Consider the following 15736-nt stretch of genomic DNA (forward strand, 5'->3'; position numbering starts at 1 on the left):
TTCACATGCCGCTTGTTTATAAAGGGCCAGAGACCGATCAGAGCAGCAGACGAGGAGACAGAACCTCCTGGCGTCAGGAGCTACACGGGAGTTGAGCTCAAGTAAGTCGTGGATGCACAGAGCTCCATCGAGGATCACAGCTAATTTTTGACGGTAGATGTGGGGAGAAAAGCACACCTGCCCAGCCTCGACCTAGCTACTCCCGAATGTTTTGTGCTGATTAATGCGTTACTGAATTTGAGCTCTAACTCGGGCACCTGCTTTATTTATATCTGTAAGTGCTTCCTGTTGAGGTATAATTTTTGTGACAGGAGCATCGTGCCAGAATGAATCCTGTCCTGCACCTATGTCCGTTCCGGTCGCGGATCGCGGAAGTTTCGACATTTTCGCGTTCTGCGCGGAACGCGAAAATGACGAAATGTTGCAATTTCCGCGAGCGGAACAGAAATTCTCACCCACCCCTAATAGTAACCTTCATCCTTCAGGTGCCATTCTATCAGCTTTTGCTGTATGTGCACACTGATCTGATCAGAAAATATTAAACCAATAACCAACTGAGTCACAAAGAATATTATGCTATTGGCATCAGGACATTGTCTACCACTGTGTTGCTGAAACATTAAACACACACTTTCACAAAACTCATGAACCAATTTTAGCTCCTGTTTTGTTCTTTTTATCTGTACCCAATTAACATATTTTGCTGGCACGCTGCCCTTCAGAAAAGTAATCACTGCTTCATTTTTCTCAACAAGAGAAAATGATGGTGCATTCATGCAAACATTTTTCACTGTCTCCTCACCTGGCCTTTGCACCGCAACTTTAGATTCAAACCATAATTCAGTTTGCATGGCAGTGTCAAAAATAATTTCCAAATTAATACACAACTCCTTTAAAATTTCGATAAATCCATCAACTTGTGGGTACCACAGCATAAGTTTGTCTCTCAATTTCGGGAATGTATTCAGAAATTTTGCAAGTTCACTTTTGTTCCGTGGCACATGAACATGCACTTATCCCACCATTTCTCTCAATGAGCAAGCAATAGCTTCTCCCTCATTCTGCTTATTATTTTCCTCAACTAAATCTGGTGGTTTCTTTTTCTTATCCAGTTTCCTTGCTAGGTCTGGTGGTTTCTTTTTCTTATCCAATTTCCTTGCTAGGTCTGGTGGTTTCTTTTTCTTCTGATGTTTTCTTGTGCACTTGTCTCCTAATGTCTCAAATCCATTGCATTTAAAAATATATTTTGTTTCTGCAATGTGCAATTGCATTTCTGAAGAACACATTGTCTCATTTGCCTCTTCATTCGTGTGTACCCTGAAGCTTTTCTGAAATGGAAAACTTCCTGAAACATTAATTTCATATTTTTGAGCCAAATCGTTCAGTCTACCATGTGTAGTTACTGCACATGTATTTGTTTCCTTACTCAAGGAAATGAATTATTTTTCCTGACACTGGTTCACATTTTCATGATGTAAATAGCAAGGACTGTTAATTTCTCCATGCTCAAATGTTGAATTTAAAACACTAAGCTGTTTCTCTTTTTCGGGGTCTGGGTTAATTTGTTCCCCCATGCTTTCTATCTTTTTAATTACTGCTGCTTCCTCAAAGTAGGTTTGAAAAATCCCATCTTCAAATATATTCATTTTATCCTGGGCTGTGGGTGCTGTAAACACCATTTTTTCCTCATCTTTCAATGCTTGGACTGTCTGGGGTAGTTTATGTTCAATAATCTGTGCATTCAGAGTTTCTGGAATAAACCCTGACATATTTACTCCTTCTACAACTCTTTGAACCTTTTGAGTAGGGCCCATATTAATTTTAACAGTCATAATTTGTCTAGGCACTGTCTGTACATCTGCAGCTTGTAGATTTTTCACTGAATCAGTCACATTTAAAGCAGCAACACCTGGAGGTATCACGGTCAGTGCTGAATCAACAGGTAGTGGGTCAATCTGAAATGTCTGCACATTTCTCTCATTCTGTATTTCTCTCTGTTCAACAGAAGCAGTAGCCACTGTAGTACTTACTGGTACACTATTTTCAGTATTTTTAATGGGAACCGCATAAAGTGGCGGACACTCAGTTAACAATGCATCCATTATTTCATCCCCCGAATCATTATTTATTTGAAGCTTTTTATCATCATTAATTCCCTTCTCCTGCATCTGGTGCTTTTACCTTTTTATCCTCACTTGCTTTGTCTCTTGCTGCTTTTTCCCCACATGCTTAAGGCCTCAATTGTGCAGCTCTAGATGGTGTCTTTCTTTCACATAACACTTCCCTTAATTTGCCAATAACTTGCAATTCAAAAGTACCATCTTTTGGAAACCTCAAAGGACCCTCTTTTTCAGTAATCTTGCACCATTGGTGAACCCACATACATGAATTGTGTCCCAAATTGGTAGACATAAAATGCACAGGTGTTCCTTCAGGAGCATCACCAACAAAAAACTAATTTTTCACTTTACTTTCAAACAGCTTCTTTAAACCTTTAAACAATTCCATTTCTGCAATATTTTAATGCAATTTACTTTCTCCAATCCTGCCACATTTGACAGTTTCAGTCAGGTTTAACTCCTGCTACAGACCCCTTCTTTTTAAACAGGGCTCACTTCACACCCACTGTCTCGTCCAGTGCCAGTGTGGCCCTTTGGGACGTCAGTTTTCCTCTTGCTACTAGCCCTCCCTTTACAAAATCTTACGACAATCTTTTTCTTACGTTCTCTTTTACTCAAAATCTATTAGTAACAACATAAAAACGGCACCATTATCTGTTTCGCTAACCAAAGTATAGTTAATTACCTTTTTCACAAGAATTCCGTCTTTCCCGAGAGCAGCGCTTACCTCTGCCCTACTACAGAATCGTTACTTCCGTTGATAAGTAGCACATCCCTCTACCTTACCCATCTAACAAGCATTAGCTAACCGTTTCTCCAGAGTTAAGACACATAGTTGGAGACCCAATGCTCCTGAGAAATAAAACTAGAGTTTCACAATTAACCCGAATGCCTTCACATTCACACACTCACACAAGAAAATGTAGTACATTCACACAGAATCCTGTCTTTCCCGAGAACAGTGAACAGTCTGTCCTACTACAGAATTATGACATATGTTAACAAAGCAGCGCTTACCTCTCCTTTGTCCTTCTAACAAGCTTAGACAGTACCTATTACCTTTCCAGTGATAAGCGTTATCGGAATGCCAGTTGGATCCCTGGTACCTAAGACCAGAATTTCACAGGTAACCTTCGCTATCATACACACTTCTCTCACACAGAAAATGTCTCTAATGGCAACACACGACGATGTCACCGAATCGAACCCAGACAATGCGTTGTGCAACTTCAATCGTTACACGTTTTCCCTGTGTACCTACAGGGCAACAACAATTCCGTCTTTCCCGAGAGCAGCGCTTACCTCTGCCCTACTACGGAACCGTTACAAACTTCCGACTTCCTACATCCCAGAAGCCGTGCAAACAACATATAACTCGACGCGACTCAACATAGAATGTTAGTACATAAATCAATAAATCTGTCGTATGAAATTACCAATTCAATCAATAAAACAAAATAAAAAACATCAAGTCAAAATGAGCAAACTTTCAACCACAGCCAAAACCTTTACTATTTTTCAACACCTCAAAAACATACCTCCAGGCACATTAACATTTCACAACCTTATTAATACTCACACCACTCCAGCAATCTCCTTCTTGTATCACCTTTCCAGTAATGCTTTGCCAGTCTTCAGGTTCTGAGCACAGGAATCAGGAATCAGGACTTTATCTAACTTGGGCAATTATTTTCTAGCACTAGGCATTAAACTAACTATGCTCCTTTTGGTGATGGCACTAACCTCAACTCTGCTACCAAAAACTGATCCAGCGGTAATTACCTGGTAATTTCCCTAATTAAGACTACATCACCTATGGTTTACCGCTGTAAAGGGTGAAAAATTATGGATCTTTTGATGACCGTGTTTCACCAAACAGGAGACTTGACATATAGATAAAAATTAAATGCAAACAATATTAGAAGCAATAATGAGAGTGGTGAGTTATTTTAAAGGGTTTTATTTAAGTCAAAAGTTAAGGTTCTCTGACTCTTTATTCATTAGTCAAATATCAATCAGGTTACAGAATTGAAAAATAGGAAAAATAGCATTAATACAGAACATATTACAGTCTGCATATAAGCATCACATATAGGAAGGGAAATGTGGTGCAAATTGTCAGTCAAAACTCTGAAAGAGTCTCTAAGAAAAAGAGTAAGTCTTACAAGGTTAATCAATAATTAATAATGGCAAAAATATCCCATAAAGAGAAATAAATGCAGTTTAGCACCTAAAATCTAAATCTGTTCTGATTCTTTCAGCTCTTTCCCTCTGCCTCTGCTTCGCTGCGCTAGTCTGTGTCTCTGTCTCAAGCTGCACCATAGCCCCCACAGAATGCAGCCCCTCCCTGTCTCTGTGTCCAGCACAGAAGCTGGGCCAGGCCCTATGAAAAATGAAAAAAGAAGAGAGAGGCAAAAAGGCACTCCTCCAACTTGTAAGCCATATTTCAAGTAAAAGTTCACGTGCTCAGTCCTCATAGCTGGTCCAATCAGAACTTCAAGACATATCATCTCCCCATGGGCTGACTGGATACGTCATTAATCAGGCTTGTACCTGTTCAAATTTCAGTCATGTGATTTATAAAAAAAAAAGTGTGTTCTTCTCTCCAAGTTTAAACAAGCTACAAAAATATGTAACATTTTGAAGGTCGGAGGAAGCGGTAGGCAGGATTTTTTATCAGGGCCCTTTCATTGAAAGTTGCTAGGAAAGAGGAGCACATTCCAAAATAATGTTTCAGTTTAGTCCACTAAAGCAAACTAAAATCACGTGGTTTTCTACACTGTGAAACACAATTCAGCACATTTCTACTCTTGCAAAAATACATGATGCCATTTTAAAAGTACAAATACATTTTCTAAATTAATGTGCATTCTATAGTGAGATTACATATGGATTAATCACATATAAGCATGGCTGTTCAACTAATTAAGCATGTTTTCACATAAAAGCACCTCCAAACTGAAGTCCTATGTTTTCAACTTGCTTTTCCACAATCTGCGTGCCATTATAAAACTCATGTCTGCAGCTTTTTGTCATATAATAATGCATACATTTTATAGGTGAAATCTAAGCTCCATCACAGGTACATAGGGGTTTTTGGTGTACATTGTATTTGTTGCTTGGAACAGGTGCAGGCGGGATGGTTGACAGTTGGCCGGGATTGGGTGTAGTTTTTTGTTATATGTTGGGAGTTTGTGAGCAGGAGCAGGGAAAGGGTAACCAGGTAGGATAAGTTTAGATTAGAGGTTGGTTAGTTACAGTAGCACAAAGGCAGGTACGGAGTAGGGTCAGGGGAGTTTAGGATTTGGAAATGCTACATTGTGTAGGATTGGGTAAGAGTGTGGTTATGGAATGTTATGTTGTATTTCGTGGAGTGGGGGATCTGAGGTGGGGATCGTAGGGGTGGGGGGAGGAACAAGGGGTCAGGAAATTCTTGTATGGTGAGGTTCTTAGTTTTGGAAGGCAGTTGCCAAGGGTTGAAAGTTGTGATATGCACCTGTTTCAATAAAGCGGCCTTTTTCACACACAGTAAGTGGTCATGTGTTGGCTTGCTCCCCCCCCCCCACTTTATCTCCCAATGGGAGGCGAGGCTGTATGTCTCCTAGCAAAAGTAGAACTTGTGGTTTTCATGTAGGTCTTGCTCCAAGTCACCGTCCTGGACTTGTTCCTGGTTAAGGGGCCATTACTGCAACCATTCCACTTTCCTCTCAAAATCTTCCAGTAAGACCAAGTAGAAACACAAGCATAACAAAGCGAAGCGGCACACAACCTCATCCTGCTACTTTGGCTCCAAGGAAAATGTAAGTCACACTCAGTCAAAGTCACCGTTCAGTAAGCCAATTTCTCAGGGGTTCAGATGACCCCGGAGTTCCCTGGGCCGTCGTCGACCTTGCAGCAGATCTAAGCCTTCAAAGAGGCCATGCTGCCATTGTTCAGTACGTTTCTGACTCTCTGTCACAGCTTCATCTCCATTGAACCGTAGAAGCCTTCAGGTGGGTTACTGCTGGCAGGTCCCTCTCCAGCACAGTCTGTTCCAATGGGACTTTCTGATTGGTCCGTACTGACTCCAGTGCAGACATGTACTCCAGCGGCCACAATCCACGCAGGTTTGTGTCACTTTGATGCCAGGAGATGATCTGGTGCGGATGCCCATTTTTGACCCCAAACCAATATCGCCCAAGCTCAACTGATGTGCTATGAAATTACAAAAATGCAACTGGATGTTATGCAACCTGGCTCTAATCCTTTGCCTATACTAGATTGCAGCTATCAGCAGAGGCTCCATTATCTTTTTGGTTCTGACTATGACCCTGACCCTGTGCCAGAGGAGGAGGCACCCGAGAATGTGGATGATGATGACAACAGTGGGGGAAATTCCTTGCCTTCCTTCTTTACACTTATGCTGCCTTATAGCTTGATTTACGGAACACCAATGAGCTTGACACCTCTCCTTATACAGAGCTTGACTCGCCACATGGACCACCAAAGAAAGAGAGTGTCTCATTCACAGTGAGGATTTGGAGGGCAGCTGAGAATTCCAGCTACCCTCTGAGATCAAGATACGTTTTTACCCAACTTTTGTTGCTTGGTCCAGCAACATCTGAGCCATTTCTTCCATTTTATGATGTCCTTAAAGATATTCTGATAGCTACCTGTTTGAAACCATGTTTTTGCCCACCTGTGAACTGGTGGCCAGCCATCATATACTGGCGACCCGGATTTTCTTACGAAGCATAGCACTTCAGATAGCCGTATTGTACAGGTCTCGTCCACTAAATCAATTCCCAATTCATTCCTCACCTCTCCTCCAGATAGGGAATCTAAAAGGATTGATGCCTCATATTTTCCCCAACCAGTATGGCAATGCTTTCTGTCAATGTAGACTGTCTGTTGGTTCAATATACACATGCCCTTTGGGACATGGCCAGCGAGATCTTGCCAGCAGTGCTGGAAGATCTTAGGGCCTCTTTGACCAGACGATACATGATGGAAACACACAGCAAAATATGTTATCCTTGCTGGCTTGATACCACAGGTTGCCTTGGCAAGGCGTTTGGTACTTGTGTGGTCCTTCGACGGCATGCCTGTATACGGTCTACTGCGTTTTCCAACTATATGCATACTTTGCTCATGGATATGCCCATTGATGGCTCCTGCCTCTTTGGTGAGAAGGCAGACTCCACTTTGGAAAGCCTCAAGGATAGTGAATCTGCAATGCATTTCATGGGGCTGTTGGCCATGGCAAAACAATGCCCATACCACTTTCAGAAGTTTAGGGACTATTCAAGAGTTTTGGCATATAGACAAAGACAGCCTTCCCTAACAGTAATGCAACGGATAGCCCAGTCCTTTCAGGGCCATAAGCATGGATCCGGCAGGCAACATGCATGCCAGCAGGGGTACCAGTCTTCCAACTCATCCTCCCCTTCTACACCGGCCAATAAACCACTTTAGTTTGCCCTCAACAGCTCATGCTCCCTCAGTGGAAGGCAGTATCTGGAATTTACTCCTTGGTTAGCGATCCATCATATCTGACAGAGGGGTCTTGCAAATGGTTCAAAATGATTATCCCTAGTCTTTCTTTGCTACCCACTCAATATCCCTTCCACACCAGAACGGAATTCGGAAGAGCTTTTGTCCGTCCTGCAACAGAAGGTGTACATGTTGCTCTCCAAAAGTGGTACAAATAGAGAGTATCAGCTTCTGAGAAAGGCAGAAAAAGTTACTTTTGATATTTCCTCATTCTGATAAAGGACAGGGCCTCAGGCCTATATTGGGCCTCTGTCTCCTCAATGCCTTCCTATGGAAGAACAGATTTAAGAGGCCCAGACAGGCACACAACTTAAGCCCTCTGGACCCAGGCAACTGGATGAAGTCCTTGGACTTGCAGGACACATATTTTAATATACCAATCTTGCAGTCACACTGGTGTTACCTCCTGTTCAAAGTGGGCCAGGAGCATTGTCATTTGATCCCAATAATCACTCTTTGGATGTTCACAAAAATGATGACCTTCGATGGTGCAGAGTCACTGTATTCCTGTACCTCGATGACTGCCTGATGAAGACGGGCTCACTGCGATCAGTCGTGGGCCATATCCGGACAACACCGGAATTTTCGACATCATTCGTTTTCGTTATAAATAAGCCAAAGTTCCACCTGACTCCCTGTCAAAGGCTTCCATTCATTGGGCATCTTTGAATAGGATGGAGTACAGGGCTTTATCTCCACACATGTGAGTCCAGGACATTCGGCTTATGATGCCGATATTTCTGGCATGCTCCTGGATACAGGTGAGGTTGGTTTGGAGGCTTCTTGGCCTATTAGCCTCATGCATCCTCCTTGTCAACTACACCAGGTGGCCAGTAGCAGCTGCTATGGAACAGTAAAGGTGGGGGCAGAGGGGGTTAAAAAAAAAAGGAAATAAAGAAAATTTCACTTACCTGCCAGACGCTGCCTCTCCTCCATCCTCTTCGGTCGACGCAGGAAGCACACAGGCTCCCAGACTCGCCTAAGCCAATTACAACTCTGCTGTCATCAGCATGACTGCGGAGTCTTGATTCGTCTGAGCTGCCTGGTTCGGTGCTCAGACAGGTAGTGGGAGCCTGTGCATGTTCTCCAACCGGCTGTGCAATACAGTCGGGTGGAGAACATGCTAAGTGCGTATGTCTGTTTGGCTGGCCCAGGACATCCAGCCTAACCGGCATGAGCACTTAGAAAGTTCCCACAACTCCTCCCCTTGTTCTGTGGGCATCCCAGGCCCCCCACCCCACCACACCTAAAAAAAACAACAGAACCAGTACTGAAAAATAAAATGATAATAAGATGGTGTAATTATTTTATTTTTTCTGTGTGGTGACGCTCCTCTGCCTTAGCGGAGGAGCGACCGCTGCAGGTGGCCCATGCGATCCCTGCAGTGGAGCTTGAAATCTCAATGGGCCCAGCATTAAGGCTCACTTTTTGACACCATTCAGACCTCAGAGGAGACAGCTCAAGATCTACCATGGTGGCTGATTGATAAGAATTTGTCCAGCGGCTGATCCCTCTCCCTTCATCGCATTTTTAAACAAGTTGTTTCCAGGTTTGATCATTGTGAATACATTAAAAATGATGTGTGAAAAAAACCTTCACCTTTGAGCTTCGCACTCGTGAGAGTACCTTGGTAATGATTATAAATCAAAATCTATGAACATTAAGAAATAATTTAAGCCAATAGCATAGTTTATTTTCAATATTTCGTCTATAAATTAATACATGTGGACATACGTACTACTGTTTTTTATAATCTCATCCTTCATCTATGATTTATCAATACATTTCTCGTTTGGTATATTCTCTGAGGGAAATATTACATCATTATAGTTTGCAGTATAAATAACTTAGATGCTCAGTGATGTTCTGTATTTATGCCACTATATCCTCTTCAGACAAACACATCATTTTGTAGGCAATACAAAGAGAAGTGAATAATGTTCCCCTTCCATTTCCAATGCGCATCCTACTATAGATGGGAGCTAAAAGAGACATTAGTCTATGGTGTGTTGTGATATTAATTATGGCACTTGAGCAGTGTCAATTATTGTGATGTCATAAGGGTTACAGTCATGAGACCTAACTTTTTGTGCAGATTCCGGGTTATAGGTCATGTGATGTCACTTCCATTATGGTAAGAAGTTGTATGATGTTACTTCAACTACTGGCATTTTGATGAATTGATGTTGGGTGGGGTCAATGCCTGAAGTGGATTGCCTGTTGTTCCATTCTGTATTCTGTGTTTGACAGAACAAGCCCATCTTTGTACATATTACCTACTGGCGATAGCCAGTAGGTAGTTATAGTTAGGACCACGTTTCCATAGGAAAACCTCAACATTCTATTTTGAATAACTTTGGCGCCGGTCGACGAATCCTCGCAAATTTCTCAAAATAGGTGGGGCGCTACGCTCCGCTCCTACCCTGAAAGTCTCGGGGGGATCCGTCAAGCGGGGGCTGAGATAAAAGGGGGGTCCCAAAACGCGTTTTTCCCATGCATTTTTCCATAGGACCTTTAGAACGAGCTACAGCCCGAACGGCTGAACAGAATTACTCAAAATTTGGCAGAGAGGTAGTCCCTAGGTCAAGGAAGTGCCTTTTGTAGGTTTGGTGTAAATCTGTTCAGTAGATTCTGAGAAAATAGCCTTTAAATCAATATATATATCTGAGCCAGCTTACGGTACGCTTACCGTACGCTTACGGTAAGCGTACGGTGGCGTGCGCGAGCGCGATTCTGATTGGCTCTTAGATCTTAGTAAACATTCGAATCGGCCGAAACCAGGAAGCGGCGGCCGCCATTTTGTCTCTCGCACTGAGAGTGATTTTTAAAATATCAAGCCAAAAAACATGTAAAGGGGCTGTTTTGACAACTCCCTCCCACATAGTCATGTTGAGGGAGTCCCCAAACATCCCCCAAGTGCAAAAACGGTTTTATTTTTTTTTCGGCAATTTCGCGGGGTACGCTTACCGTACGCTTACGGTAAGCGTACGGTAAAAAAATAAAAATAAAAAAAACACTATCCACACTTACCCCACCCCCTGTGCTTTTGGTGGCCGAAAGCCACCAAATGTACAGGGCTTTTGTTAAGGGCAAAAAACACTATCCACACTTACCCCACCCCCTGTGCTTTACAGGGCTTATTATAAGGGAAAAAAACTTAGCATTTAAAAAACCGTACTAATTCACTGAAAAAACCATAGGTTTCACACACGTTATAGTTAGGAATTAGCATTTAAAAAACCTTGCAAATTCACTGAAAAAACCATAGGTTTCACACATGTTATAGTTAGCGGAAATTTTACTGATAAAAAACCAGTGAAATTCCCCCGTTATAGTTAGCGCAGGCAACTATAACTCACGCGACTGCAATCTTCTGCTGATGACATATGTGTCTTTATGAAAAAAAAATATTTGTAATATATGTATAGCTAAAAATGTATGGAAGAAGACATGGGCAAATAAGTGTCTAAATACAGTATTAGCATCAGCAGAGGATTGCAGTCGCGTGAGTTATAGTTGCCTGCGCTAACTATAACGGGGGAATTTCACTGGTTTTTTATCAGTAAAATTTCCGCTAACTATAACATGTGTGAAACCTATGGTTTTTTCAGTGAATTTGCAAGGTTTTTTAAATGCTAATTCCTAACTATAACGTGTGTGAAACCTATGGTTTTTTCAGTGAATATATATATATATATATATTCACTTAAAAAACCATAGGTTTCACACATGTTATAGTTAGCTGGACATTTCACTCGTAAAAAAACAATGAAATTCCCCTGTTATAGTTAGTTCAGGTTAGTTCAGGTAACTATAACTCACGCGACCGCAATCCCCTGCTGATGACGTCAGATATTACATCACTGTATTTAGACACTTATTTGCCCATTTATTTTTCCATTAACCTTTAGATATACATACATAAAAAATATTTATTTTACAGAAAGACACATATTCACTAGATGATGTAATCAGTGATGTAATATCTGACGTCATCAGCAGTGGATTGCGGTCGCGTGAGTTATAGTTACCTGAACTAACTATAACGGGGGAATTTCATTGGTTTTTTACGAGTGAAATGTCCAGCTAACTATAACATGTGTGAAACCTATGGTTTTTTTAAGTGAATTTGCAAGGTTTTCTAAATGCTAATTCCTAACTATAACGTGTGTGAAACCTATGGTTTTTTTTGTGAATTTGTACGGTTTTTTAAATGCTAATTTATATATGTGTTATTTTTTTTCATATACTTATTTTATAATAAACTACCTATGTATATATTTATAGATTGACTTTATCCTGTAATTTGGAATGGCTCAGCTTTTTTTTGTTTAATTTGGATAAATTTGAACAGCATAGTTAATATCTTCTATAAAATTATAAACAGTTTCCAAAGTTTTTTTTTTTTTTAAGGGTTTTTCACAGTGCGCGCACCCTGCGTTTTTTGCAAAAAAAAATTAAATGTTTTTTTTCATCCTTCAGGGTCCTTCAGGGACCCCCTGACAAAGGCTAGGGGGTCAGAAACTCTCTACCCTGCCCCCTTTTCACGTTCTTATATTTTTTTTTATTTTTAAGGGTTTTTTACCGTGCGCGCACCGTGCGCGCACCCCGCGATTTAAGAAAAAAAAGTTGTTTTTTACTCTTCGGGGTCCTTCTGACAAAGGCTAGGGGGTCAGGAACTCTCTACCCTGCCTATAGATATATATGTACTTTTAAATGCAATATTCTCATGAAATACTGAACAGATTGACTCCATATATGCAAAAGGCACTTCCCTGACCTGAGGACTACCTCTTTGCCAAATTTCAAGTAATTCTGTTTAGCCGTTCGGGCTGTACCTTCGACTAAAGGTCCTATGGGAAAATGCATGGGGAAAACGCGTTTTGGGACCCCCCTTTTTTCTCGGCCCCGCTTGACGAATCACCCCGAGACTTTTAGGTTAGGAGCTGAGCGGAGCGCCCCATTAGTTTTGAAAATTTCGCGAGGATTCGTCAACCGGCGCCAAAGTTATTCAAAATAGAATTTTCAGATTTCCTATGGAAACACGGTCCTAACTATAACTATCTACTGGCGACCGCCAGTAGATTATATATATAGATTTATATGTACACACACACACATATATATATATATATATGTATATGCTGACTATGAATTACTATTGTTTTAAAGTATATTATCCATTTTCTGTATCATATTTTCAAGTCATGTTTGTAAATGTTTTTATGATTCATTCTTTTATGGCTGCAAGTCAGCCGAATAAAGACATTTGATTGACTGACTGACTGATATATATGTATATATCAAGGATGCTAGCTAAGACAGTGAGCTTTTCAGTTAAAAGGAAGCAGTGGGCAAACATACCCTTAACTGGCTACATAGTGATTGAAGAGACTACTTTTAAAACTTAGATTGAACAAGGGAAGTAACATGAGTTAAGCAGCCATATAATGAACCAGCTGGCTTCTAAAGCAAGCAAAGCTATGTTAGCACTGCAAGATGGGTGAGGCGTTTTCCAAGGGAAATATCGTGGGTTCAATCCCCGACCTGCTAATTTATTGAACCATTATTTAGCTTTTCATTTTTTAGTTTTAATTTTGTGGTACTGAAGGTTATTTAGAAAAATGTTAAATTGGCAAAATCAAAAGCTAAAACGCTTTACAGGTATCTGTATGCAAGATGCAACAAAATGCAGCTAGGGTAGTCAAGTTATACATTTTGCTTTCTGATATCAGGTCTAAGCACAGAAATATGGTGACATAATATATTTATTTGTGTTAGAAATGGGATTTCTGGTTGGCTAGGGCCACCACTCTAGTCAGGGCAAGGAAGTTACACGCCAAAGATAACCCCTGCTCACCCCCTTGGTAGCTTGGCACGAGCAGTCAGGCTTATCACAGAGGCAATGTGTAAACGTTTGCGCGCGCACCCAGCAACAACACCCAAGGCCCACCACAAAAGGAACTCCACACAAGGATATATATAAAAATAGCCTTTGTATTATAATAAACACATTAGATTATATTCACACAATTTACACTGTGCCCACTGGCACTGGGCGAAATTTACAGGGGACTATTTACACAAGACAGGGCCACCTGGACCACTGTCAGAATTAGCACAAATCACCAATTGTAACTGTAGAAATGTAGAACAAATAATAAATGTAGCGCACAACCAGTAACCCCTGGTAAAAGGTAAGTACACCCTACGCAATCCTAAACACCTTATGCATATATCACGCAGGGAACCATGAACACACTAGCAGAATTTCTACTAGATAAACAATCTCCTACGCATAGACACAGTTAGGAATAAACATAGCATAGAGGCACTGCACATTGCGCAAAAGTACACAGGTAAAAATAACCATGTACCCTAGGTGAGGGCACAACACAGAAAAACTGTCCCCAGGCCACCTTGGCCTCTCAGGGGCTCAAACGCCCTTTGTCCAAAGTGTCAGGGCTGGGCTACGCAGGCAGCCAAGGAAAAGCGCAAAAGGATCCGGCCTAAACGTTGCAGCTGCCCACTACTTGCTGGGCAGCTGTGCAGGCTGGAATGTCAAAACGGAGGCCTGGACTCTCAATGGCCCTTTCAACAAATATGCCCAGCGTTGGAGCCACACGGGGCTCTGAAACAATCACTACGCAGTACTGGAGCCACCTAGGCTCTGGAAATAAACTATGCCCCAAAGAAGAAATCAGCGCGGGGGAGCCCCACTCGGGGGACTCCTAAACACAAATGCCCCCAACGTTGGAGCCTCTCTGGGCTCTAGACTGAGAATGCCCCCTTCGGTGGAGTCCCTCTGGACTCTAAAAGAATAATGCCCCCACTGGAGCACAGGATGTGCTTTTAATCAAACATGCCCCCGGGGTTGGAGCGGCCTGCTGCCATCCGGGGCCGCTCTGAAGGCAGTACTACACTGTGCTTTTATCTGGCACCACCAATAGTTCCCACGGAGCCCCCCCAGCCCTTCGAGACTCACCGGGCTTGCTCCTGGGGACTCCGCTCCGTATTCGGAGGTCTCCTCGCTGTCAGGTGAGGCGGGAAGGGTGGCGGTGCTCTCCACGAGCACGGGAGCGTGGAGTAGTCTCCCGTCTGCTTTCTAATCACCAACGACGCCCTCTCTTCACCCGGGCCCCCTCCTGGGACCCGAGACTTGGATGCGGAGCCTGCCGGCTCCAAACCCACAAGGCAGCACGTCCCAGTGCGGGGTGGGCTCCCGCCTGGGTCGGGGGACGCGGCGCTTCTCTTCCGGGTTCCTCTCCAGCCCCGCCTGCAACTAAGGCTGCCGAGATCCACTTCCGGGTCGCCGCGGGCAATACGGGGCAGGCTCCCATTGAAATTACCTCAAAAGCGGGGTGGGCACCCGCCAACGAGCACCACAATGCGGGGTGGGCACCCGTTGAAATTACGTCATAAGCGGGGTGGGCACCCACCAACGAGCACCACAATGTGGGGTGGGCACCCGCTTTAAATCAAGGCAAACAGCGGAGGAATCCCTACGTCGGGATTCCCTCGGAAACTATCGCAGCTCGGCGCCACTGCTCTCAACGAGGGCGCTCCTCAGCAAATCAAAATAAAGCGCTTCTCGGCCAGGGAAGAGACAGCACTCCTCCCAGGCAAGGCTCAGGCACAAAGTATTCTAGGAGGCAGGGGGGCAAGGGCTGGGCCCAGGGGCCAGCTTACAGGGCCCTCCAGGCAGGGAGGCAGTCCCCAGTGGCGGTCTCTCCTGGTGCCCAGCAGCAGCAGCAGGCCCCCCCTCCGATTAGGATCAGAAGAAGAACATTTTACATGGGGTCACAGCCCCTTTTTATACACAGGTTACCTTTGTCTCAAGGTGCAGGGAAGGGGCAAACCAGATGCAACTGGTTCCTGAGCACTTTGTTTTGCTCAGCCCCTCTCCCTATTCACAGAACAGGCCAGGGTCATCAGTCGCACCACAGGGGGCGGAGCTAGCATTGTGTGATGAAAGCCCAGCCCTATTCAGGTCCCAGGTGTACTCCTCCCACTCATCAACATGCAGATCTCTCCACTCACCACTGGGGCAGACCCACCCTGACTCCTGGAGCCAGGCACACCAG

This window comes from Triturus cristatus, chromosome 5_1, assembly GCF_964204655.1.
Source record: "Triturus cristatus chromosome 5_1, aTriCri1.1, whole genome shotgun sequence".
NCBI classification, from domain to species: domain Eukaryota; kingdom Metazoa; phylum Chordata; class Amphibia; order Caudata; family Salamandridae; genus Triturus; species Triturus cristatus.